General features: G+C 48.8%; 1 protein-coding gene across 7 annotated transcripts in view; it reads right to left on the bottom strand.

The window, feature by feature from the left end:
* The window catches only part of CLN8 (CLN8 transmembrane ER and ERGIC protein), a 49,691-nt gene that overhangs the window by 12,844 nt on the left and 10,166 nt on the right, over nt 1-26,681 (bottom strand). The window contains exon 1 of one of the 7 annotated variants that reach the window (XM_043454420.1): nt 1,699-1,806. The exons of 1 other annotated variant lie outside the window; for it this stretch is intronic. The gene's annotated coding sequence lies outside the window, so the exon portion shown is untranslated. Of the gene's footprint in view, nt 1-45; nt 64-116; nt 203-224; nt 432-520; nt 661-1,218; nt 1,351-1,698; nt 1,807-26,681 lie in introns of those variants that run through there. 5 more of the 7 variants (XM_043454422.1, XM_043454424.1, XM_043454419.1 and 2 more) reach the window with 5 other exon arrangements.

Below are 26,681 nucleotides of genomic sequence, written 5' to 3'. Positions count from 1 at the left end.
GCCGCCGGAGGAACCTGATCCTAGCCGGCCCACTGCCCAGCTCACCTGCGGACAGGACGACCTGTCCTTCTGCATGCTCATCTGTGGACGGAGCGACCTGATCCTAGCCGGCTCACCTGCGCAAGGGTCGATCAAACTCCCGCGCGGCTCACCGGGGGACGGAGCGAGCAGACCATGGCCCGGCCCACCTCCGGACAGGACTACCTGACTCCCTGCGCACTCACCTGAGGACGGGCGAGCCGGATCCCGCCCCCACAGTCCAGGCCTGGCCGTCAAGCACCGCAGGCCGCACCTGGTGGGCGCGGGGCTCCTCGGCGCGGGGCTGAGGCTCTCAGATCGCACAGGAGACGCGGACCAGCAGGAGAACCCGCCCCCACCCAGCGCCCACCAGTGCACCCGCGCGCACGGCGCCGCGCATGCGCGTCCGGGGGCGTGGCCTCCCGGCTGTGGGAGATACCAAGAGTGCCGGCCGGGCGGGGGCGCGGGCCGTACCACCGCACGGAGGGGGCGCGGGCCGTACCACTGCACGGAGGCGCGGGCCGTACCACCGTACGGAGGGGGCGCGGGCCGTACCACGAGCATGGGGAGCAGCTCTTCGGCCTCTAGGGAACCAGCCGGGGACTCGCCCCTCACGGCCCACGTCCGTTCCTCGGACCGAGATGGACCAGGAAAGGGCTGCCGGTCCAGCACTTGCGGGGAACGCCGCCCGGCCACGCCTCGGTTCCCCTGCCGCGCCTCGCGGAGACACCCGGCGGAGCTCCGGGAACCCGCCCCGGCGGCCCGCAGTGACTCCCCGGCAGAGGCCGCGGGCGCAGTTTCGCTTCCCCTTGGGCGGGCAGGTGACCGGCTCCCTCCAGGCTGGCCCGGCGCGCACCGGGGCAGCCGGGTCCGGGCGCCGGCCGAGCGCGCGTGCCCGGGGCAGGGGCCGCACTGCTGCCCGGCGGCTCGCGGGGCCGTGGGGGGAGGGGAGGCGCGGGTGAATCCCGCGCCCGCGCCCTCTCCGCCGCCCGGCCCCCTCCCAGCGTGGGGGCCTCGCCCCGGGCGCGCGGGGCCGGGCTCTGGAGCGCCGGGACCACCTCCCGGCCTGGAGCTAGGCAGCCCTGCGCCGCGGCTGGAGCATCGGGGAGAGGCCGTGAGACCCGGCTGACCCGCGGCCCCGCGCACACCTGGCCGCCCGCGTGCTCCCGTGTCCCCGCAGCGCCCTCCCCGCGGTCTCACCCCCGAGCCTGCCTCCAGGACACTTGTCACCGCTGGGCATCCTCTGCTCTCGTGCCTTTGTCCCAGTTCCCTGTTGATTTTCTGACTGCGGTGTTAGTAGCCCCTGGACCCGTGCCCGGCACCTCCGCGGTGACCAGTGTGGGTGCGGCAGAAAGAACCCCTGGGGTCCCGTGGGAAGCGGCCTCTGCCCTCCCGCCCCACCCTGCCCCGCTGCCTGAGGCGCCCGCGGTCACTTGACTGGGCTGCAGGAAGGCCACCCAGCCCGCAGACTCCAGTCTTCCTGCCCCTGTAACCCGTGAGGAGAACCACGGCCTCAGCCACCTCTCAGGACTTCTCTGAGGATGAAATAAGACATGGAAATTATCAGCGGCCTTGAAAAGAAAGTATAAACGATTACTGTGTCCCTCCAGCACACTGGAGGTTTCCGCTCACACTCGGGTTTGGCTCATTGTCTAGTTTAGGCTGAACCCCGAGTCCTACCTGTCCTGTGGAAATAGATGTGAACCGCTGGGGGAGCTACCGCCTCCGCCTCCCGGCCTCGTCGCGGAGCACTGCGCTGCGTCCCTCCGTCCCTCCGTTTGGAGGTGACCAGGCCGCCTTGCAGAGGAGGAGCTGGGGTCGGGTCGGAGGCGCCAGGTGATGACTTTGCTAGTCACACAGACAGTAAATTCCTCGGTGTCTTCAGGGGTCTTGTCATATGCTCTGCTATCTTTAAAGCATCCTGATAAAAGCAGTCATGTTTTCTAAAAATTACAGGTGTAACTAGTGATAAATAATCGGGGGAATTGAGAAGACTTTGAATGAAATGCCCCTGATTCCTGCCCTAGATCTATCCTCCCTGGTGAGGCACCTGTGTTCCCAGCCTGGCCACTGGCCTCCTGCGGTCCACCTCCTCCCACTTGGACCCCTCTCCCTGCTGGGGGTGGGGTGGGGTGTATGTGTCACCAAGCTAAGCCCTGTCTGTAAATGGTCGATTCCTACCTCAGCTCCACTCACACTCCCCATGTGTTGTAGGTAAGGAAGCCAAGCGGGGCTGAGAGTAACTGACTGACTGGTCCCATTTCCCACAGCGCTCTCGGAGGCCGAGCTTGGGGGTCCGGGCTGCAAGGGTGTAGAGAAGAGGACCAAAAACACTCCTTGTAGAGGAGGTGGCCAGGGCGGCATCTTTCTTTCTGATCATATAAGCAGTACACGCTCATTGTTTAATCAAGAAAAAGGTTTTTAGAAGACGGCAGACAAGGGGTGGGATTTCTCCTCTCTTCCTAAGAACCAAGGGAGGGAGGGAGGGATCTCCCAGTTTTAAACCCGGGAGTTACTCTGGAGAGTGACACCCCCACACCCTGTTGCCAATCAGCAGTTGAAAGCACTGGACCCGTGCTGGCCATCTGCAGACAACAGGTCAGAAATAAGCACAGACTCTGGATTCTGGCTATGCTGGCGATCAGGGTCTCCCCGCCAGCTCGAGCCAGGCTGCCCTCCGTCCTCAATGCCTGACCTTGGGCCTGTCCTTGCATCTTTAGTTCAGCTTTAGCAAAAATCCCCCACCCTGGATATCTGATCAGATTCCTCAGCCCCACCTCCCCATGTTATCGCCTAGGCCTCCCTGTTGAATGTCCAGTGAGAATGCCCTGGCCTTGATTCCTCCTCCCAGGAACATCCGGTCCCCCAGCCCCCCAGACACACCCTGCTCCTTGGCCGTGACCCCACTTGTCCTTGTTGTATTTGGAGGCGAGCCCAGTCTCCTCCCCGCTGCCCCCTCCAGGCAGGCCTCCAGGTCCCCACACGGTCTCGTGGTGCCTTGAACTGGAGCTGCTTCAGCAGCTAGTGATGACAGGGTCAGAGTGAAAGGTCAAAGTGGGCGATTAAATAGTTCATCCCACTCGGGGGCTGTGAGTAGAACAATACGGGAGACCCCTGTAGGTGCATGATCTCTCAAGGGAGCAGGCTTGCTGAGCCACAGAACCGTGTGAGACAGGCACGACACATGCCCCAACAACAAAACGACGGTGACGTGAGACCCACATCCTACCTGTGAGCTCAGTATGTTAGGAATCCCCAGAACGTGCTGTCTGCACACACAAAAAAGCAGTAATTTGTGGACCTTGCTTGACCATGTAGGGTCAAGAAAACTCCCCTGCTCAACCCGGAGGAGGAACTGATGATGGAAGCATGACCTCTGCTCAAGAAAGACAAAGAAGGTCTCCTCCCCCCTCCCCACTTTTCCTCTGATTGTGAAACTGTAGCCAGTGCGTTCTCAGGGCATCTCCTATTCTAATAATGAACCTCTGACCTACCACCTTGCCTCTCACCCCATTCTTTCTGCTCCAAGACATAAGGGCTGTGTACGGGAGCTCTTTGAAGCCCCCAAAGCAGCACCCACTTGGTTTCAGTCTCATGAACACTAGTTCCTTAACAACTGTGGCAAAACAAAAACTTCCTGGAAAGAAAAGACATCACAGGAAAATGTATCTTCCTAGAGTCATTCCTGCTCCTCTGAGTATTCTTTATGTCCATTTCTTTCTCTGCAAAGCATATTTTTGAACCACCAAACACGGTGCCTATGGCTTGGATCCAAGAGTCTGAAAACATGCTAAAGGCTCAGACTGGGGTCTGACTCTTTCTTGCCAGCTTTACTGCTACTGCTCTGTGACCTCGGAAGCCTTGATTAACCTCTGAGCCACAGACAGGAGAAGATGAGATTGGTCCAAAGTCTCTTCCAGGGACTTCCCTGGGGGTCCCGTGGCTAAGACACGGTGCTCCCAACACAGGGGCCCGGGTTCCATCCATCCCTGGTCCGGGAACTAGACCTCACATGCTGCAACTAAAACCCGACACAGGCAAATAAGTAAAATAAAAATAAATATTTAAAAAAAAGTCTCTGGGCATCCAGGCTTCTGCTCCTTGAGTGTCAGCTAAGCTAGTTTGCCTCTGGTGCAAATGACGAGCCGGAAGCTAATGGCTGTCATTATCTTGGCTTATAAAGAATCCTTAAGTCTCCCCTGGCCAAACACATCAATGTAACAACAAAACTGCCTCAAGAAAACTGCTGGTTCATGCGCTGCAGAGCCAGGCTGCTTCCGGGGCCAAAATAAGTACACCCTCAGCTGGAACACCCCCTCAGGGTCAAGTCTGGACATTCTTGGTTTTCGCGGCGTGGGGGAGGGTGCCCTGGATGCTGTGCACACCCGGAGATGAAGCACGGAAACATCAGCCCTGCGGGGGCCGGGGGTGGAGGTGCCCTAGTAACAAACAGAAACCCTGCGAGAGACGCCCCCCAACCGGTCGGTCCAGTCCCACCTCTCGGGTTGGTACCAGATGGTAATCAGGTGACCTGGAAGGTCAAGCGCAACTGTGAGAAATGCTTGATTCATACCACAGAGAGTTTAATGACCTTGGTCCCTCACCTCGGTTATTATTTTACAGACAAATTTACAGACTCAAAGTTTGCCCTCCATCCCCAGCCAAACAAGAGCACAAGGTGATACACACATCAAATACACAGGCATGTAAAGAAAACGAGATTTAGCGTTCCTACAACGTCAGGTAGAATGTTGTAAGCAGGCAAATCCCAAAAGTAACAGGCTGAGATGGGACATGTGCAAAATCGCCAAACAGCAAAAACGAACCCGAGGGGTTTCAGTTTTTTTCCTGGGAACTGCAGCGTTGGACACAGAGACAAGGATGTGAGACTGGGGTCAGCTGAGCAGAAACCACAAGCCGCGATAGGAGACAGACTCCTTACTCGCAGGCCTTTCTCTCTTTTACAGTCACCGAGCCAGAGGAGCCATCAGTGAGCTGTCCTTCTCACCAGGGCCTGCAGGCCCCGGATGGCCAGGTCCTCTGCTCGTGAGACCAGGGCAGAGTAACTCTGGTCTTCATAATTACTTGGTAGGCGTGGGGCATGTCACAAGCAAGGTCTGAGTCACTGTGGACGAAAGCCACCCGGCACGAGGGCCACGGGATGCCCACGCATCACGTGGGGGCCGCGGTCATCCCCGGCGGGGGCGGGTGGCCTGGCCCCACGGCCACACCAGAGCCCAGCCGGCAAACCTGTTTAGTGTGAGTCGTTCCAAGGTAAAGACAAGCAGCAGGACGGAAGACGAAGCCTCCAGAGGGTCCAAGAGGGGCTGCTTCTGCCTTCACCAGGTGGGGATGAAATGGCACATGCTGACCTCAGAGTCACGTTTCCCAAACAAGACCGCAGACAGGGCTTCCCTGGTGGCTCCGTGGGTGAGAATTCGCCTGCTAGCTCGGGGACATGGGTGCTATCCCTGATCCAGGAAGATCCCGCGTGCCCCGGAGCCCGCGCCGCACAACCAGAGCAGCCATGGCAACGGGAAGCCCGCCTGGCGCCGCTGGAGAGCAGCCCTTTGCCCCACTGCCAGAGAAAAGCCCACACAGTGACATGGAGGCAGCCAAAAATAAGCAAACTTTTTTTAAAAGAATAAATTAAAAAAAAAACAAAATCTGCAGGCAGGGTAGCTTTATGTCTGGACACTGCCAACTGGTCTTCTGTTCTTTTCTACCAATAAATATTAACCGTGAAAATCCCAACCTCCAGGCACCTGGGAGCAACCTTCCTGTTAGTACACAATTCACTTAAGAAAAAGGGGCTTTCCTGATAGCTCAGCTGGTAAAGAATCCGCCTGCAATGTAGGAGATCCCAGTTTGATTCCTAGGTTGGGAATCCCCTGGAGAAGGGAAAGGCTACCCACTCCAGTGTTCTGTCTGGCCTGGAGAATTCCAAGGAATAGTTCATGGGGTCGCGAAGAGTCGGACATGACTGAGTGATTTTCACTTTCACTTAAGAAAATAACAGGATGGTCTGAACTTGTGTTTACAAGCATCAAGCGAAGAGACAGGGCCTAAGCTTAGGGCAGTCACTGTATCATAGAAAGCAAGAACACCCGTGTAGATAATGCTTTTCATCAAGTTTGTTTCATAAGCATTTTTAAACTTATTTATTCATTTATGGCTGTGCTGGGTCTTTGATGCCGAGCAGGCTTTTTCTAGCTGCGGTGTACAGGCTTCTCCTTGTGGTGGCTTCTCTTTTGCAGAGCACGGGCTCTAGACTCAGGCTTCAGTAGTTCTGGTGCATGGGCTTAGTTGCTCTGTGGCAGTGAAATCTTCCTGGGCCAGGGATCAATCCTGTGTCCCCTGCATTGGCAGGTGGATTCTGAACCACTGGACCACCAGGGAACTCCAAGCATTTTTTTTAGCATGTGCTCCAAGTGAACAAGTAGCCACGGCCATTTCAGTTAACCATGGTCCATTCCAAAGGGAGAAGAGATATTGCGATAAAACAGAATGCATTCTTGGTTGAGAAAGTAAGTCTTGGTTTAAAGCTATGTTTGTGTGTTAAGAATTTTTTTTTATTTTCTGTATTTATAATACTTTGATACCTTGGGGTGTGTCTGACGAGGAAGGACCGCCCCTCCCAGAGTGAGGAGACCACGTATAAACTGCACAGCATTCCCCCACCCACTCTCTCCAGCTCTCCCGTGACACTAGCTTCCCAGACAGGCGCCCTAATCGGCCAGGACAGACTTGTCAGATGGTGGGGGCCCCTACACCCGGAGCCCAGATCCAGCCGAAGTTGTTCAGACACTCAGCAATCCCTAACCGGGCCAGCCCCCTGCCCACCCTGCCTTTCCCAGGAGGACCACCACAAAGGTCCCCGTTCCTTCTGTCTCCCCGCGTGACCCACCTCCCGCGAACACAGCTGTCCTCCTCCACCACAGCATCTCCTGGGCTGCCTGTCTGACCTGCGTAGAACAAACCCAGGGCACATTTGAGGCAGTTTGCCAGAGTTCACACCTACATTTTCAGGTGGATGGACAGTTCTTTCAACCCTGTTAAAAACTAACAACAACAAAAAGACTCAAGACCGAAACAAAGCCAACGAGAGTAAGAACACCGAATTTTCTGCAGAATTTACAGGTGTGGGGACGTGGTTTAGTCTGTCTCTGTTTCTGTTTCTTTAAAATGCAGCTAGTAACTGTCCCTGCCGCCCAGACCAGCAGGTGGCTACACCAGCGTGGCTCTCCTGGGTCGGGGTCATTTAAGTCCCCCCGGGCGGGTTGGTAAAGAGCTGGCTCCTGAGATACCCCCAGCAGTCCTGTGTCCAGGGCCTGAGGTGCTGACCTGCTTGCTGGACACCTGGGTGCTGTCTGCTTCCCTCACAGGCCCCCTGGGATGGTCAAGGTCATCTCCTCGGTGATCGAGGCCCTCAGACCAGCAATGCCCAGTCCGCGCTGGGAAGTGTGGCTATTCTTACTCTTCTCCTTCACAGACGCTCGGGTTCCCAGTCTTGTTTGTACAATGTTAAGAGCTGAGGCTGAAGGTTACTGTTGAAGTAATTAAGTTCTTCACTGAAGTGCATAATTAAAAATTAATTGAAAAGAGGAACAAATAAGGTCTGCAGAGCTTCTGTGCTCATGTCTCCTGCTGAAACACGACGTGTAAATTCAAGTCAAGCCACCTCGACATTCTTGCTGGGAATTAAAGCCCATAAGCCGCTGAGACAAGAGGTCATCACTGGGCGGGTGCTGCTCGGACGCTGACAACTGTCGTCTCAAACACAGGCTTCCACTTAGCTTCCGAACGGCCACTGTGGCAAATGATGCTAACTTACCAGGAACAACCAGGGCAGCCAGCAAGAACCAGGGGCAGACTCGGGGGCACCAGGCTGGGCTGGAATTGGGGTGCAGCTGGGAAAGTGGGGCGACGTGAGGACTCGGGGTGCCTCCGGGGACCTGACGGGTCGGGGAGGGCAGGGGCTGCCTGGATGAATCCCAGAAACTTCTGTTTAGGCCAGTCTGAGCTCAGTCATGGGAGGCACGGTTTAAACTGTGACCTCTGTACAGAAGTCTGCACAGTCTTGTCCGTATTTTGTCAAGAACAAGGCTGAAGCATCTCGGGGCCCGGCCACGGCCACCATGCGGGATGTGCGGGCAGGTTCCAGGCTGGCTCGGGCACAGGGGCGCATTGTGGGGATTTCCGTGTGAGCCCCGCGGCCCTGGAACCCACATCGCAGAGCCGTCCTCTGTGTGCAGCAAGGCCGTCTCTGGGGTGGGAGGGGCAGTGACGATGCGGCATCTCTGCTCCGTCCCAGGAGCTCCTGGTCCAGGAGCATGTGGAGTCCTGCCCCAAGGCCACAGGTGCGCCTGGCACCAGCCACAGAAACAACTCAGAACCAAGGTCACCTCCCAAGCCGATGGAGCCCCTTTGTAACTGTTGCCAAAAGCCCCCTAATCATTGCTAACAAACTTCCTGACTCCCAATTATGCAAAGACGCCCACTCTAGAAAACATCCTATAGTGCTCAAGGCAATCACCTAAGGCCAGCTTGCCAGCAGGCATTGTCTTAAGGCTACAAAACCAGCTATTAAGTTATGAAAACTGTCAGCTCTTCCTGGTCTGTCAGGAGGTCGGCCCACTGCACTTGCAGAGTCCACCTTATCTGCTCTTTGCTCTTAATAAACTCATTCCTTTCTGAAATGCTCTGTGTCTAGAAATTCTTTTCCAACCCACACTCCGGCTGTCTCAACAGAGAAGATGGCACACCTCAGCCCATTTATCCCGTAAACAGCCTGTTCCAACCCTAACCCGGGGTGAGGGTAGGTGCTGGGAGGGCCTTGGTGGAGGTCATGAGGGTGGAACCTCCAGATGGCATCCGGGCTCTGAGCACGCTCGCTCTCCCTCCTTCCCTCTGCCAGGTGAGGACACAAGGAGAAGATGCCACTGATGGAGCTGGGGGGAATCTGTCTGTCCTCAGCAGACGTGGGAGCTGGACGTCCAGTCTGCAGAGTGTGAGAAATAAACATCGGGGATTAAGCCCCCGGCCCCGGGGAGTCTGCTGCAACCGCTGGAGCCGGGGCAAGGGTGTGGCCACCGTGTGCCCATGACTACAGCCCTGTCTGCAGCTGTGACTCTGCTCAGAATGTGTACACACAGTTGTATATGATGTGGAAGCAGCACAGAGGAACTGTCCGCTCCACTGACAGGTGCCTGCTGGGACACCAGCACGCGCTCGCCTGCCTGACATGACTTGGTCCCTCTCGCTCCCGGGGCGCGTCAGCGTCCTGGGGCCTCTGTAACCCAGCACCGCATCTCGGGCGGCCTAGAGCAACAGGGGCTTGTTTTCTCACAGATCTGGAGACCAAGCCCCCTGGGAAGGCTCGGGCGGGTCTGCTCCCAGCTTCCCTCTGGTGGTGGCAGCATGTCCCCGCGTCCCCCCTCCCCCTGCACTGTGCCCAGACCCTCCTTTCCATAAGGGCACCTGTCATAGTCCATTAGGACCCCCTTTTAGGACTTCATTTTAACCTGATGACCACTATAATGACCCTATTTTGAAACAAGGTCACATTCTGAGGGGCTGGGGTTAGGACCTACCATGTCTATTTGGGGAGGGGGCAATCCAGCCTGAAACACACGGATCCCACCTCATCCAGGTGTCATCTCTCAAGGCCCCGTGCCACTCACCTGTTGCACAGAAAAGGCAACAGAGGAACGGGCTTTGCTTCTTTCTTAAGAACAAAGCAGCTGGAGAGAGGAGAGAGCAGGCCTGATCGCTCCTAGCTTTCACTTTGCTCCCAATCTGTAGATGTAGCCAAGTGTGCTTTTTTGCCCCCTAACTCTGCATAAGCACCCATGAGGCTTTGCCTCTATGCTGATGACGTCCCCTGTCTGGTGCTCACCTTTCAGCACTCTCCGCAGACCACCCCTTGCGGTGCTTCCTTTTTGATTACAGAGAGCAGGCCTCAGGACAATAACAGGAGACAAACAGCCAACAGCGGGCTGAGGAAGTCAAGTCCCCCAGCACCTGTGGCGAGTCTCCCCAGCTGCACCTTGACCTCTGACCACCGCTATGGGGACTACAGCTCCGTTTAGGGGTCTTCTTGAAAAGGGAGATCCTGATGTAAAGTACTGCTTTGGGGCAATGGTCCAGGAGTGGGACTTGGAAGTCACGTTTGGGCGAGTCTCCACCATACGGTGGAACTACCTGGAAGCAACTGAAAACTAAATTCAAGGGCTCATAAAAATAAAAATAATGACATTGCTTTGGGCTTAGCAAACTCAGAGAAAAGGTCTTTGCTAACCTTTGAAGATATGATAAACTCTAAAATCATAAAACATAAAACTCATAAATTTCAGCCTAGTTAGAAATCTTGTCACTGATAAAATCTTTCAAATAACAGATCAGTTCTTTGGGGAACTACAAACAACTTTCTCTTGGAAATCTTGAAAACCAAAATATAAACACAGGCCACAAGGGCCTGAGACTGAGCCTGATTAACTCAATCAGACAAGACCTAAAACCAAGGGGAAAAGAAAAGTGACAAGTATAACATTCAAACTGCTGGAATTGCTCCCTCAGCCAAACCTGTCGTGGTCCAGGTGCGGGTTGGAAAAGAATTTCCAGACATGAGACAGAATGAGAAGGAAATTAAGTTTTAGAGTGGGAGACACTGTTTGAACAGTGGGCCAGCTCAAGGGAGAACCGACGTTGAACGGGGTCCTTGGTCCACTTTCATGGCCAGGGTACAAGGAGTGGGACGGGGTCTTGCAGGTCATTTGCTGATTGGATGAGGCATGTATACTGGGTGGGGAAGAGTAAGGCAAATACCTCCTCCCTGTGGGGTAGGAGGGGAGACAGGTTACACTGGTCAGGAGGACCTGAAATCCATTAATAGTTACAGCATGGGGCAGGAGGGATGACACGGGTCTGGTCTTTCTGCCCCTGCTTCCAAGACCCTCCTTGGTTTCATCTGCTCTTTCCTCCTTGGGTGACCACAAAACCTTAAAAAAAATAAGCCGCAGTCATCTGAACAAGCAATTTTAATGTATTTCAACCGTTCTTTGTAAACTAGTAAACTTATAATGTAATATTTGGTTCATAACTAAGTCCTTGTGTTTAAAGTAAAGCCCTGAGATCTCTAGTTTTGCCTGCTCGTGTATACATTATACATATGAGATATCTCTACCTTTGGAAAGCATTATCAAAATTAAATGTATAAAAAACTCTACTAAATTAAGAAGTGATTGCTTACAAATTAAACATAAAGAAACCGGTGTAAATGACTGATTCCAGATTCACAGGAACTGGAAAATATTCCATATAGTTGATACCTGGTATTAAAGTTTACTGATCTAATTGACATGTGGTTAAGAGTCACAAAATCAAGTATAATACTTTATTGTACCTAGGTTTAATAAATATTTTATTTGTTACAAAGAAAATAACTTCATATAATAAAACTTTAAATGTAAATGAGATAAGAGCTTTGGAATAAACTCTTTAAAATAATATTTTTTAAATGTCTACTTAAAATGATCTGGTTGCAGGGAGAAAGCCAATTCTGACTCCATGTTGGAAACTGTTTCATTGACTTGCTTTTTTGTTGCTTTTATTATTATAATCATACTCAATGGCTTGCCCAGAGGACCCTGCCCCTCTGCTTGACTGTAAACTAAAGCACCTTTGTTCAGCCCACCTGTGAATAGAAGAGATTAACACCCCCCTTCTGAAGGCTGGCCTTTCCCTTGGGGATGTTTCACAAGACTGAAGACCCTTTCACCCGCCCCCTGCCTCTCCCTCTCTATTCTGCCCTTGACTTTAGTTCCTCATTGCTTCTTTCTCTCTGATCTATAAAAGAATCCTGGCATCCAGACCCCAATAAGATGGTTATTTTGAGGCACCAGACTGCCATCTTCTCAGTCGGCCGGCTCCCCAACTAAAGTCTCTTCCTTGCCTCAACACCTCATCTCTCAGATTCCCTGACCTGCCCTGCTGCAAGCAGAGTGAGCTCGGACTCAGTAACAGTCTTTCCAGGCATTTGGTAACTTAAAGTTATAAAGTTGTATTAATTGAAATTAAATGATAAAAGTTTATTACGTAGCTAAAAACACTGAGACATCAATTACGAAATAAAAAAACTAAAGGTATTTGTCATCGTTGTTCAGTCGTGTCTGACTCTTTGAGATCCCATGGACTGCAGCACCCAGGCCTCCCTGTCCTTCACCATCTCCCGAAGTTTGTTCAAACTCATGTCCATTTAGTCGGTGATGTCATCCAACCATCGCATCCTCTGTTGTCCCCTTCTCCTGCCCTCAATCTTTCCCAGCATTAGGGCCTTTTCTAATGAGTCGGCTCTTCCCATCAGGCGGCCAAAAAACGGTTTTAAGCTATTGCTTCAGCATCAGTCCTTCCAATGAATATTCAGGACTGATTTCCCTTAGGATGGACTGGTTTCAACTCCTTGCAGTCCAAGGGACTCTCCAGAGTCTTCTCCAACACCACAGTTCAAAAGCATCAATTCTTCAGCACTTAGCCTTCTTTATGGTTCAACTCTCACATCCATACATGACTACTGGAAAAACCATAGGTTTGACTATATGGACCTTTCTCAGCAAAGTGATGTCTCTGCTTTTTAATATGCTGTCTAGGTTTGTCATAGGGCTTCCCTCATAGCTCAGTTGGTAAAGAATTTGGCTGCAATGCAGGAGACCCGGGTTCGATTCCTGGGTTGGGAAGATCCCCTGGAGAAGGAAATGGCAACCCACTCCAGTATTCTTGCCTGGAGAATCCCATGGACAGAGGAGCCTGGCGGGCTCCAGTCCACGGGGTCGCAAGAGTTGGACACAACTTAGTGACTTAACTACTACTACTAGGTTTGTCATAGCTTTATAAAGGTATTTAAAAATATTAACAAAAATGTATTTAGAAATATTAAAGGTAATATAAAAACTATAAACATATTTCAAAATACTAACAAAAATGTTTGCTGTCACCCTGAAATGTTCTCTATAAAAAACCAAATATTTTTGGAAATTATCGCTGGTGTTCATGCTCACCTGTCCATAAAATGCCAATATAAAAGACTGTTCATAATTGCTTATCTCTTAGTTTTAACTAAAAATTAAGGTGTTCAATAATTAAGGATCCTAATTTAAACATGGAATTAAAGTCAACAAAATAACAAACATTTCAGGATACAGTAAGAAAGTAAAACATATGGTTTCAGTAAAACGGCATGAGGAATGGAATTACATTTTATTGAGGAAAAAGAAGACTGTGAGCTGCTTGGTTTTATGTAGATGGGAAATGAGAGGCTGATCTGGATACAGAAAGTGATGAGAGACTGTGGAAAAAGCTTTCTGTATCATCAGGATTAACTAAGTTTAGATTTTGTTCAGTAAGCTACTGCAAGACTAGAATTAATTTCTTTCTGTGTTAGAAGTGCTCCTTTTTGATAAGAGATCATGTGAGTTCCTGTGGCCTTAAGTGACCCATGTTTGTTTTCTTTCAGTCTTGTGGATTTGGTTAAATAAGTGTTGTTTCAATGACCTATGATCCTGTTGTGTTCTAAAACCTTTTGATGTTTCTAACAAACTTCCCAAATACCAAAATCTAACTAAAGTTCTTTTAGCCTCCACCTGACTCTGGGATGGATGCATGAAAAAAACCTCTCTGAGATATCTGAGAGAGGAATGTCAACTGTACATTTGGTGTTTTTAATTCAGAAACTGTCAGACAACTTGAGGTAAACTATAAACTATAGTGTATGGATAAATGTCATTAATATAGATATTTCACAATTTATATGTAGTCTCTAACATCTGATATGTCCTGATAAAATGTTATCAGTCATAATTCTAGCGATTATCCTAAAATATTTTATGTTGCAAAAACACCCAAGTTTTCTGCTAATTGCACTGTATTCAAATCTTTAATCACGCTATTTCAAGTTTTGTCCTTCATAGACAATCATAACTTTATAGTTTTTACAAAATGAAGATTTTCAAGAAGACTCATAAAAAGAATCTTTTAAACAAATGTAAGTTTCTGATGGCCTTTAGACAATGCCACTGAACTGGATAACGAATGGCAAAACTGATGGAAAACTTGATTACTGCATGCAGATCAATAGGAATCAGTTACATGGGACAGAATGAATGTGATTTATATGAATATGATGAATATGTTTTATAACTTTATGACTTTGGAAAATACCCTAACTTAAATCTTTGTTTTTCAAAAAAACTTTTTCTCTTATGCTATGACCTACAGCAAGTTAATAAAGTATGCCTTTGTAAACAAAGATGAAACATTTATCTTTTTCTATCTGACCCTGCCAAAATTTAGCTTCTCCAGATGGCTCTCCTTTGGATTTGATGGTTTACTACAAACAGATTACAATGAGTTACACTAATCATTGTTTTAATTTGTTCTGTTTCCAATTGTTTGTGCTTTTGTTTCCCCACTATATTATGACTTTGTCAATGTTACTAGCTGAATTACTTATATCCTATTTTATAAGACTGTTGTCTCTTATAGTTCCGAGTGTGTAAACAGGCCTCCAACAAAAATGATGATGACTAGGTGACTTGAAGCAGTTGATCAGATATGTACTTCTGTATAAGATCTTTGATGGTAACGGTGTAACTCTGGATATGGGAAAAAGCAACAAAAGGGAATATTTTCCTGGACCACAAGAGACAAGTAAGTATAAGTAATCCAGAGAATTCTGAATAGAATTGTTCTATGGTCCAGTCCAGTAACAGCATATTGAATGGCCTGTTAATGAAATCTTCACAAGACCTGGGAATGAGCATTCTTAGGACCGTGGGACGAAATGGTCATGTACTGCTCCCAAACCATGGTCAGATTCATGACCTTGAAGGGGCTCCGCCAACTGGAAATTAGCACTTACCATCTACCTCTACAAAGATGAAATCATGGCCACTGCAGCTGCTGACCTTCAACACCCCTTGAAAAGAGTTCAGGGTGGAGATCAGGAAAGAGGCACTCTCTGCTCTGAAAAAAACTGGCAAAACAGGCCTTTAGATAGTTAGACACTTCGGGGAGGAGATTTTTATGAGCCCTGATTCTTGTATCTTCCCATACCTAGAGAAACACTAACATCACTGACGCTGACAGATGCTTTGGCTATTAAGAAAAAACTTCAGTTGAAGTCAAAATAGAGTAGCTGTGGCTCTGATACCCAAGGAAATAGTGTCTAGGTGACACTATGGTGTGACCGCAGACAAGTCCTTGTATTGTTAAGAACTTGAGTTTTCTGAGCTGTGTCAGACTTAGGATGCCATCAGCCATTCTAAAAACAAAGTCATTAAACCTCACTTTTTAAAAAGTCTCTTCTTGTCACCATTATATGCTTAGAAAATGAAATTGCTTAAGATCATATGTTGACAAGAAGAAAAAAACACAAGTATAATCGACTGGATAAAGCACAAACTGGAATCAAGATTGCTGGGAGAAATACCAATAACCTCAGATATGCAGATGACACCACCCTTATAGCAGAAAGCAAACAGGAACTAAACAGCCTCTTGATGAAAGTGAAAGGGAGTGAAAAAGCTGGCTTACAGCTCAACATTCAAAAAACTAAGATCATGGCATCCAGTCCACATTCACACTTCATGGCAAAGAGATGGGAAAACAATGGAAACAGTGAGAGACTTTATTTTCTTGGGCTCCAAAATCACTGCAGATGGTGACTGCAGCCATGAAATTAAAAGACGCTTCCTCCTTGGAAGAAAACCTATGACCAACCTAGACAGCATATTAAAAAGCAAAGATACTACTTTGCAGATGAAGGTCCATGTAGTCAAAGCTATGGTTTTTCCAGTAGTCATGTATGCATGTGAGAGTTGGACCATAAAGAAAGCTGAGCACTGAAGAACTGATGCTTTTGAACTGTAGTGTTGGAGAAGGCTCTTGAGAGCCCTTGGACAGCAAGGAGATCCAACCAGTCCATCATAAAGGAAATCAGTCCTGAATATTCATTGGAAGGACTGATGTTGAAGCTGAAACTGCAATACTTTGGCCATCTGATGCGAAGAACTGACTCATTTGAAAAGACCCTGATGCTGGGAAAGATTGAAGGAGGGAAGAAAAGGGGATGACAGAAGATAAGATGGTTGGATGGCATCACCAACTCAATGGACATGAGTTTGAGTAAGCTCTGGGAGTTGGTAATGGACAGGGCGGCCTGGCGTACTGCAGTCCATGGGGTCACAAAGAGTCAGACATGACTGAGTAACTGAACTGAACTGAATGACCAATAGCCACATTAAAGGTTAAGACCTACTTAAGTAAACCTAGACAACTGGCTACCTGACTACAAGTCTTCTCGAAGTGTTTAGTCTAAATTAGGATTCAAGCTTAATTTCCTAAAAAGATACAAGACCTATTTGGTCTAATAATATTCAGGTTGTCATTTTTCCAACTACTGAGTCCAAATGACTTCATTCCTTTGGACAGGATGACCCAAGCACTGACCCAAAGTACACCACAATCAAAACTGTCATCAAATGTAACTTGATTCTTACTCCTTCTTTGACCCCTAGTTAAAATAATTCTTTTACTGATATTTGGCCTCTGTTTTGTAAATTACTTGTTAAGTTTTATCTCCTGCAGATGACAACAGGTTTACATCAACATAATTATGAGGCAGAGACTACAGCCCTCCTCAGAACAGATCCTGCAGGAATAATCAGAAAAGTCACCCTCGGGCCCCTTAATAAAGCTCTGGGACAGCCACGAGGGCCCCTGAGCTGGACAACTGGTGATTGTCAAACAGAACAATACTAAGGTTTTGTCCTCAGCTGGACAAGAACCACCCCTATTTCCCTTCCTCCATTGATACAGAGCAAATAAACTGACAGGGGGGAATTTGTTGCAGTGAAACAGAAAAAAAAAAAAAGAGAGAGAGAGAAATGACTTTTTCTTTTTTTCCTGAGCACAAAGAAGATGCAGAGAATAGTCAGCAGGCCTGATCACTCCTAGCTTTTACTTAGTTCTGTGTGCTTAGTAGCTCAGTCGTGTCTGACCCTGCGACCCTATGAACTGTAGCCCACCAGGCTCCTCCGTCCCTGGGAGTCTCCTGACCCAGCTCTCCCGTGTTGCAGGTGGATTGAAGGTTCCTAGTCTGTGGACTGTAACTCTGCTTGAGCTACATTCTACACCCATCATCCTTTGACTCTATGCTAATTACATCCTGTATCTGGTACTCACCTTTACCTGGTACTTTACCTTTACCTTTATCTGGCACACTCTTCTCAGACCTCCCCTCGAAGTTTCTCTCTTTTTGCGTTACAGAAGGAAGGCCATGGTATAATACACAAAAGCCAATGGATCCAGCTACCGGGTTGCCAGACTGCCAGACCCAGTCCCCACCTAACTGACACCAGCCCGGGACCCTGCAAGAAACAATGCCAGAGGAGAAGGAACACAAGATCCTTATGCCACTGATCTTCATCACGGCCCCCTGACCACGCGCCCTCATCTGTACGGTCCCCCAGACTCCTCATGGAGCGGGCCACAGCTCCTGAGGACATGTGCCTGCTGAGTCTCCCGTCTGCCGGCTGGGGACTAAAGCCACCTTTCTGTCTCCTCCAAACTCTGTCTCTGGATTTTTCGTTCGGCTTTGGCGAGCACACAAGGCCAAGATGTTGGCGGCATCGCACTCATCACTAGATGATGCTGAGAGCAAAGCTTTGGCGCCAGGAGGCCAGCCGCACCGTGTGTCACACACTCACACGTGTGACCAACTTGAGAAGCGTCAGGGCTGCGTGGCTGCGCCTTTGGGACATTTCACAGCCGCACCCCACCCTTGGCCTGTACCGAGCTCACATACATTGAAGTCGACTCCCAGGACCCCTGGAGTTGACGTTTTCTCTGAAAATAATTTAAAAATGAGCACATTGCTGTGGGTTGCTGCAAGCACCAGGGCCCGTGCACCCAGCTGGGCCACCAGGCAGGTCTGCAGGGAAGGCATGTTCCCCTCCGGCTAATTCTGAGCTGTCAGCAGACATATGACTCACGGTCACACGCCGGGCCGGGAGGCCCTGCCTGCTGCTGGCCGGCCCCCAGGTCAGGGAGGGGGCGGCTCCTGTGTGCCCACCGCAGCGGACAGGGAGGGCGGAGGTGATTTCTGCTGCTTCAGAAAGTGGAACCTTTTGCAGTCTGCCCAGGAGAGGAGGCCGATTCTGCCTGTCGTCCTGCACCCTCCTCTGCGGACAGCAAGGGGCCCCGCCTCTCCCCATCTTGGCCTCATGGGCTTCCTTTGCAGACAGCTCCCTTTGTTTGGAGTTCGAGACAGAAGGAGAGGAAAAGGTCAGATGGCTGTGAGCAGAAAAGGTTGCAGTGAGAAGGAGAAAAAGAGGAAGGAGCTTTTCTCTTTCCTTTCCTGAGAGCAAAGAAGATAAAGAGAACACTGCGCAGGCCTGAACACTTCTAGTTGTTTCTTTTCCTTTAACTGCTCCTGACTCTGAATGTCTGAAACTAAGTTTGCTTTCCTGCCCCCTTGGAGAAGGAAATGGCAACCCACTCCAGTATTCTTGCCTGGAGAATCCCATGGACAGAGAGCCTGGAGGGCTGCAGTCCATGGGGTCGCAAAGAGTCGGACACGACTGAGCGACTTCACTTCACTCCTGCCTCCTAGGTCAGCAGGAGCTAAAATTCACACCTATCTTTCTTTGACTCTGTGCTAAATAACACCCCATCCGGTGTTTGCACTTACAGCACCCTTCCCCTTGCGGTTACATACCAGAAAGGAGGTCTCAGAGCCACCACCTAACTGCCAGACTCAGTTATTGGGTTACTGATGCCAGTTTCTGACTGTCTTTGAAACAATGCAAGAGGAAGAAATCAGGACCCCATCCCCTTTGATCCCCCCCATCTCCTGTGCAAGCCCCCATCTTCCATAAGCCCTGGACTCCTCCTGGGGGGGCGGCACAGTTCCTGAGGCAGGACCCTGCTGTGTGCTCCTCTCCACCGGCTGGGAATTGAAGCCAGCTTTCTGTTTCCTCCAGACTCGGTCTCCGTATTTTTCACTTGGCTTCACTGGGCAGAAAGACAAGATTTTGGGCGGCAACCATTCTGGGGTCCTGTCCATGATCTGGTTGCCGGCAGGTGGCCCTAACAGACAGCCAGGGTCTCCAGCCTGCCTGCTGACTCAGCTGGGGAACCCCGGGACTGCAGAGAACAGGGCAGAGGCTGCCCTTTGCAGCTGCCAAGGCTTCTTTTGCCTCGAGAGCACTTTTTTTCCTCTTGTCCACTCCACCTTAACTTCCACTCTGAGAAACACTAAATATTGGAGGATCAGAGAGGGGGTCACCTGCTAGCATTTTCTTAAATCCCCTAAAGTACACCTCAAGGCCTCTTGACATTTTCCTTGGCAGGAAACTGATGCAGTTTCAGTTTGGGGGTTTTTCGCTATGGAAGTGGCGGGCCTGTTGGTAAGGTGCTGCTTTGGAAAAGGGTCACAGGCTCAGTGAGACTTGGAAGTCCAGTCTGGGGCAGTCTTGGCATTTGGTGTTTGAATTTCTGGCATCTCTTCACCACCCGCTTTGTCTTCTGTGACTTCCTACCAGCGAGGTCTGATTTGTTCTGTTTCCTTTGGCTTGTGCTGCAGACTTCTGACACAAACTGCCTGAACTACAATGGGAGGCGCTTTCTCTGAGATTCCATCTCAGAGTGCCCTAGGGAAAATCCTCAGTGACTGGTTGACCTGAGGTTGAAGATAAATGGGCTCAGCTTGGACATTTACAAACAGCCAGCCTCCTCTTTGCATTTCTTTTTTTTTTTTTAAAGTCTTTATTGAATTTATTACAATATTGCTTTTGTTCTTTTGGCCGCAAGGTATGTGGAATCTTAGCTCCCTGACCAGGGATTGAACTCGCGCCCCTTGCAATGGAAGGCAAATTCTTAACCACTGGACCACCAGGGAAGTCCCCTCTTTGCATTTCTTGCGGCAAGAGATAGGTGGGCTACAGTTGAGGAATTTACAACCAGCCTCCTGTTTGCCATCCGAAATGGAAGTAACAGCAGAATAAGGGTAAATAGCCAGTCTTTGTCTCTTGTAAACACCTTACTGTAATAGTCAAGGAAAGGACAAAGAGGAGGCAACATCTTGTGTGAGTAAAGGATTAAGGGATCTCCCCTTGCTCCTTTTTAGGATAAGGGAGACAATACAGATCCTACACAGTGCAGAACGGCTCCTTGGAGTCCAAGTCAGAGGATAATTCCATGGGGTTGCAAAAAGTCGGACATGACTGAGCGACTTTCACTTCCACTTTACTTTCATGAGTCCTGCTCCTCCCTGAAGCCTTCACTTCAAGATCCATCTTGTCTAAGGTGTGCGTGCTCACCCCAGGGGAAGGTCCTGAGACAAGTTAATGGCAGGGGGTGGTGGTGGGGGGGGGCGGAGGCGGGAACAAAGCAAGATGATTGACCTGAGGGAAGACAAAGACCCAGAAAGGACTTTTTTCTGTTCTCTTCAGTTCAGTTCAATCACTCAATCCTATCTGACACTTTGTGACCTAATGGACTGTAGCATCCAGGCCTCCCTGTCCATCACCAACTCCTGGAGCTTGCTCTGACTCATGTCCATTGAGTCAGTGATGCCATCCAATCATCTCATCCTCTGTCATCACCTTCTCCTCCTGCCCTAATCTTTCCCAGCATCAGGGTGTTTTCAAATGAGTCAGTTCTTTGCATCAGGTGGCCAAAGTATTGGAGTTTCAGCTTCAACATTAGTCCTTCCAATAAATATTCAGGACTGATTTCCTTTAGGGTGGACTGGTTGGATCTCCTTGCAGTCCAAGGGACTCTCAAGAGTCTGCTCCAACACCACAGTTCAAAAGCATCAATTCTTCGGCACTCAGCTTTCTTTAAAGACCAACTCTCACATCCATACATGACTCCTGGAAAAACCATAGGTTTGATTAGATAGCCCTTTGTTGGCAAAGTAATGTCTCTGCTGCCTTATAAAGGATTTAAACTTCCCAAAGGGGAAACTCTCTCTGCAATCTCACCAGTGTGCCATTCTGCATGTACTTTTCTTCTCAATAAACTTTCCATTTTGCTCTTTACCTTCTGCCTCTTGAATGGGCAGGCAAGGCTAGGGACATTAGCCCTAACTTCTGGCCCCTGTGGTCCAGTGGTTAGTGACAGGGCCCACATGGGGTCACAAACAAAGAATAAATCACAGTGATCTGTCAGACTGACCAAACTGCCCAAACGGCATCCTGTTATCTCACTAGCGCCTAACCTCTCAAAGCTGCAAGACTATCAGATTTCAGACCTCTGGCCACGTGACCATCTCTTCAGAGAATTTTTTATTGGTGGGGTATAAGAAGGACTCCATATAGGGGACTGGAATGCAAAAGTAGGAAGTCAAGAAACAGACAAATTTGGCCTTGGAATACAGAATGAGGCAGGGCAAAGGCTAATAGAGTTTTGCCAAGAGAACACACTGGTCATACCAAACGCCCTCTTTCAACAACACAAGAGAAGACTCTACACATGGACATCACCAGATGGTCAACACCAAAATCAGATTGATTATATTCTTTGCAGCCAAAGATGGAGAAGTTCTATACAGTCAGCAAAAACAAGACCAGGAGCTGACTATGGCTCAGATCATGAACTCCTTATTGCCAAATTCAGACTTAAATTGAAGAAAGTAGGGAAAACCACTAGACCATTCAGGTATGATCTAAATCAAATCCCTACGATTATACAGTGGAAGTGAGAAATAGACTTAAGGGACTAGATCCAATAGACAAGGGTACCTGATAAACTATGGATGGAGGTTCCTGACATTGTACAGGAGACAAGCATCAAGACCATCCCCAAGAAAAAGAAATGCAAAAAAGCAAAATGGCTGTTTGAGGAGGCCTTACAAATACCTGTGAAAAAAAAGAGAAGTGAAAAGCAATGGAGAAAAGGAAAGATATACCCATTTGAGTGAAGAGTTTCAAAGAATAGCAAGGAGAGATAAGAAAGCCTCGCTCAGTGATCAGTGCAAAGAAATAGAGGAAAACAATAGAATGGGAAAGACTAGAGATCTCTTCAAGAAAATTAGAGATACCAAGGGAACATTTCATGCAAAGATGGGCTCAATAAAGGATAGAAATGGTATGGACCTAACAGAAGCACAAGATATTAAGAAGAGGTGGCAAGAATACACAGAAGAACTGTATAAAAAAGATCTTCATGACCCAGATAATCATGATGGTGTGATCACTCACTTAGAGCCAGACATCCTGGAATGTGAAGTCAAGTGGGCCTTAAAAAGCATTACTACGAACAGGCTAGTGGATGTGATGGAATTCCAGTTGAACTATTTCAAATCCTAAAAGATGATGCTGTGAAAGTGCTGCACTCAATATGCCAGCAAATTTGGAAAACTCAGCAGTGGCCACAGGACTGGAAAAGGTCAGTTTTCATTCCAATCCCTAAGAAAGGCAATGCCAAAGAATGTTCAAACTACCTCACAATTGCCCTCATCTCACACGCTAGTAAAGCAATACTCAAAATTATCCAAGCCAGGCTTCAACAATAGGTGAACTGTGAACTTCTAGATGTACAATCTGGTTTTAGAAAAGGCAGAGGATCCAGATATCAAATTGCCAACATCCGCTGTATCATTGAGAAAGCAAGAGAATTCCAGAAAAACAACTATTTTTGCTTTATTGACTATGTCAAAGCCTTTGACTGTGTGGATCACAATAAACTGGAAAATTCTGAAAGAGATGGGCGTACCAGACCACCTGACCTGCCTCTTGAGAAATCTGTATGCAGGTCAGGAAGCAACGGTTAGAACTGGACATGAAACAGCAGACTAGTTCCAAATAGGAAAAGGAGTATGCCAAGGCTGTATATTGTCCATACTTATTTAACTTATACGCAGAGTACATCATGAGAAACACTGGGCTGGAAGAAGCACAAGCTGGAACCAAGATTTCTGGGAGAAATACCAATAACCTCAGATATGCAGATGACACCACCCTTAAGGCAGAAAGTGAAGAACTAAAGGGCCTCTTGATGAAAGTGAAAGAGGAGAGTGAAAAAGTTGGTTTAAAGCTCAACATTCAGAAAACTAAGATCATGGCATCCAGTCCACATTCACACTTCAGGCAAACAGATGGGGAAACAGTGGAAACAGTGGCAGACTTTATTTTCTTGGGCTCCAAAATCACTGCAGATGGTGACTGCAGCCATAAAATCAAAAGATGCTTACTCCTTGGAAGGAAAGTTATGACCAACCTAGACAGCATATTAAAAAGCAAAGACGCTACTTTGCCAACAAAGGTCCATCTAGTCAAAGCTATGGTTTTTCCAGTAGTCATGTATGGATGTGAGAGTTGGACTATAAAGAAAGCTGAGTGCAGAAGAATTGATACTTTTGAACTGTGGTGTTGGAGAAGACTCTTGAGAGTCCCTTCGACTGCAAGGAGATCCAACCAGTCCATCCTAAAGGAGATCAGTCCTGGGTGTTCATTGGAAGGACTGATGTTGAAGCTGAAACTCCAATACTTTGGCCACCTGATTCAAAGAACTGACTCCTTGGAAAAGACCCTGACGCTGGGAAGATTGAAGGCGGGAGGAGAAGGTGATGACAGAGGATGAGATCGTTGGATGGCATCACTGACTCAATGGACATGAGTTTGAGTAAACTTTGGGAGTTGGTGATGGATAGGGAGGCCTGGAGTGCTGCAGTTCATGGGGTCACAAAGAGTTGGACATGACTGAGTGACTGAAGTGAACTGAAGGACTCTGTCAGAAAGGGAGAACATTGGTTCTCCTTAAGAGCCAGTCACCCTCTCTTTTCCCTCTACTAAATTTCCTGTTTTTGCTTGACTGCCTGGCTCGCTGTCTTTTTCTCTGCACTCGCCTTACAGTTAGGACTCCCGGTCTGGGAAACTAAGACCTTGCTTCCAGCTGCTGCTCACTACTGCTGACTACAGCATGCATCCCAAATCAGTTACGATGAGTAGTCACTTAATGGGAAATTGAAGATGATGCCTCTTTAATGGTAGAAAGTGAAGAGGAACTAAAGAGCCTCTTAATGAAGGTGAAAGAGGAGAGTGAAAAAGCTGGCTTAAAGCTCAACATTAAAAAAGCAAAGATCATGGAATACTGTGCCATCACATCATGGCAAATAGATGGGGGAAAAGTAGAAACAATGGCTGATTTTATTTTCTTGGGCTCCAAAGTCACTGTGGACAGTGGTCGTAGCCACAAAATTAAAAGACGCTTGCTCCTTGGAAGAAAAGCTATGACAAACATTTCTCTTGCGACCCCATGGACTCCTCTATCCATGGGATTCTCCAGGCAAGAATACTGGAGTGGGTTGTCATTTCCTTCTCTAGGGGATCTTCCCAAACGAGGAATCGAACTGGCGTCTCCTGCATTGCAAACAGATTCTTTACCAACTGAGCAATGAGGGAAGCCTACATGACAAACCCAGACAGCATATTAAAAAGCAGAGATATCACTTTGCCAACAAAGGTCAGTCTAATCAAGGCCATGGTTTTACCAGTGTTATGTATGGATGTGAGAGTTGGACCATAAAGAAGACTGAGTGCCAAAGAATTAATGCTTTGGAACTGGGGGGTTGGAGAAGACTCTTAAGAATCTCTTGGACAGCAAGGACATCATCATTGGAAGGACTGATGATGAAGCTGAAGCTCCAATACTTTGGCCACCTGATGCAAAGAACTGACTCATTCATTAGAAAAGACCCTGATGCTGGGAAAGACTGAAGGCAGGAGGAGAAGGGTATGACAGAGGATGAGATGGTTGGATGGCATCACCGACTCAACAGACATGAGTTTGAGCAAACTCCGGGAGCTGGTGATGGACAGGGAAGCCTGGCGTGCTACAGTCCATGGGGTTGCAAAGAGTCATACAGAATTTAATGACTGAGTAACAACAAAGATGATCACAAACATTAAAAAAATTTTTTTTGAGGAAACTCTTTTAAGACCTCTTAGGGTGAAAATTACTTTTTTCTTTTTAAACTTACATTTCTAGGTGTCTTTGAGATGTAAATGTTCTATCTGATCTTCTTAAGTAGTTATTTTGTGTGTTTGTGTCAGGTTTATAAGAGGTCTTTTTATAATTTAGTGGTGGCCAAATGACTGATTTAAAATTAGAGAAACTAACTAATTATTAAATCTAGAGCACAGACCAAAAACTGCCCAAACTGGGTTTTCCTCGGAACTGCAGGATTTTGTCACATATGGATACCCCAACTTTGGGCTAATTGCAAAGCCATTACACCATGCTTTGAAAGGTACAGATTCTGAACCTTTGGTTTGAATGGGAGATTGCCAAAAGGCTTATGAGACTCTGAAGCTGAAGCTCATGACTGAAACGGCCCTCGGCTTGCCTGAGCTCCAGAAAGAATTCAAATTGTATGTGCAGGAGAAGCAGGGGCTGGACCAGGGCATGGTGGGAGAGAATCCCCGACCAGTAGCTTATCTTTCAAAGCAGCTGAACACCAGGGTCGCCAGCCGGCCTTGCTGCTTACGAGCAGTAGTCGCCACCTGTGAACTGCTGAAAGAGGCAGTGAAGTTCACTTTGGGCCAGCCAGCCACAGTGTCTGTCCCACAGAAAGTCCTAGTCCTGCTGGAACAATTTGGTGGATACTGGATGACCTCAGGGAGGATGGGGAAATATCAGGCGATCCTCCTTGATGACCCCTGTGGAGCCCTGTATCAAGGTCACAGGATAAAAATCTCTGTAACTGACCAAGCCCCATAGCAACCGTTGCCACGAGCCTCCAGCTCCCTGATCCCACATTAGGTAAAACACCCACCTGCTATCCACCCTGCGCTGTGCTGAGCCTAGCTGCTCAGTCGTATCTGATTCTTTGCGACCCCATGGGCTGTAGCCCACCAGGCTTCTATCCATGGGGATTCTCCAAGCAAGAAAACTGGAGTGGGTTGCCATACTTTCCTCCAGGGGATATTCTCAACCCAGGGATTGAACCCAGGTCTCCCGCATTGCAGGCGGATTCTTCACCATTCCAGCCACCAGGGAAGCCCGCCCTGTAACACCCTAACCAATCACCTACTGCAGCCCTTCCAGTAGGGATTTTCTCTGTCTTGAGGCCGTAAAACGTGGCTACTCATCTGTGAAAGGGTTCTGCTCTCCCTCGAGCTGGCCCCCTGTTCCAACAGTGCCTCCCATCCTAACATACTGCATTCTCTTCTCATTTGGTCTCATGTCTGGAAATGACCCGCGTGTGCATGGGCCAGGACAACCCCCAGTATCACCACAGAGTGAGCAGTCCTTCCTCCCTTCTCCCTGCTTCCTCACTCCCTGGGCAGGAGACCCTCCAAGACACCTGGAGGTTCGGAGACTGTCCACCTTGGTTGACTGGGTCTGTCAGATAGGCCCCTGAGCAAAGCTGGCTGGGACCTGTTTCTGACGGCGGTGATTCTGGGGGGGAGGGTCAGCGGTGGGCAGTAGCTATGGAGCAACCGGTGACTGAGGCCGCAGCCCCCTCTGCACCGAAAGCTGAGCTCATTGCTCTAATCCCAGCTCTAATCCTCCCAGAAGGAAAAAGGGCCTGACTTCCTTTTCTTTACCCAACTCTGGGGATCACAGAGCCTTTTATATAAAAGTAGGTAAAACACAGGGAA

This window comes from Cervus canadensis, chromosome 31 (genome assembly GCF_019320065.1).
Source record: "Cervus canadensis isolate Bull #8, Minnesota chromosome 31, ASM1932006v1, whole genome shotgun sequence".
NCBI classification, from domain to species: domain Eukaryota; kingdom Metazoa; phylum Chordata; class Mammalia; order Artiodactyla; family Cervidae; genus Cervus; species Cervus canadensis.
The sequence above is the reverse complement of the archived record's forward strand: the minus strand, read 5'-3'. Positions and strand labels throughout refer to the sequence as shown.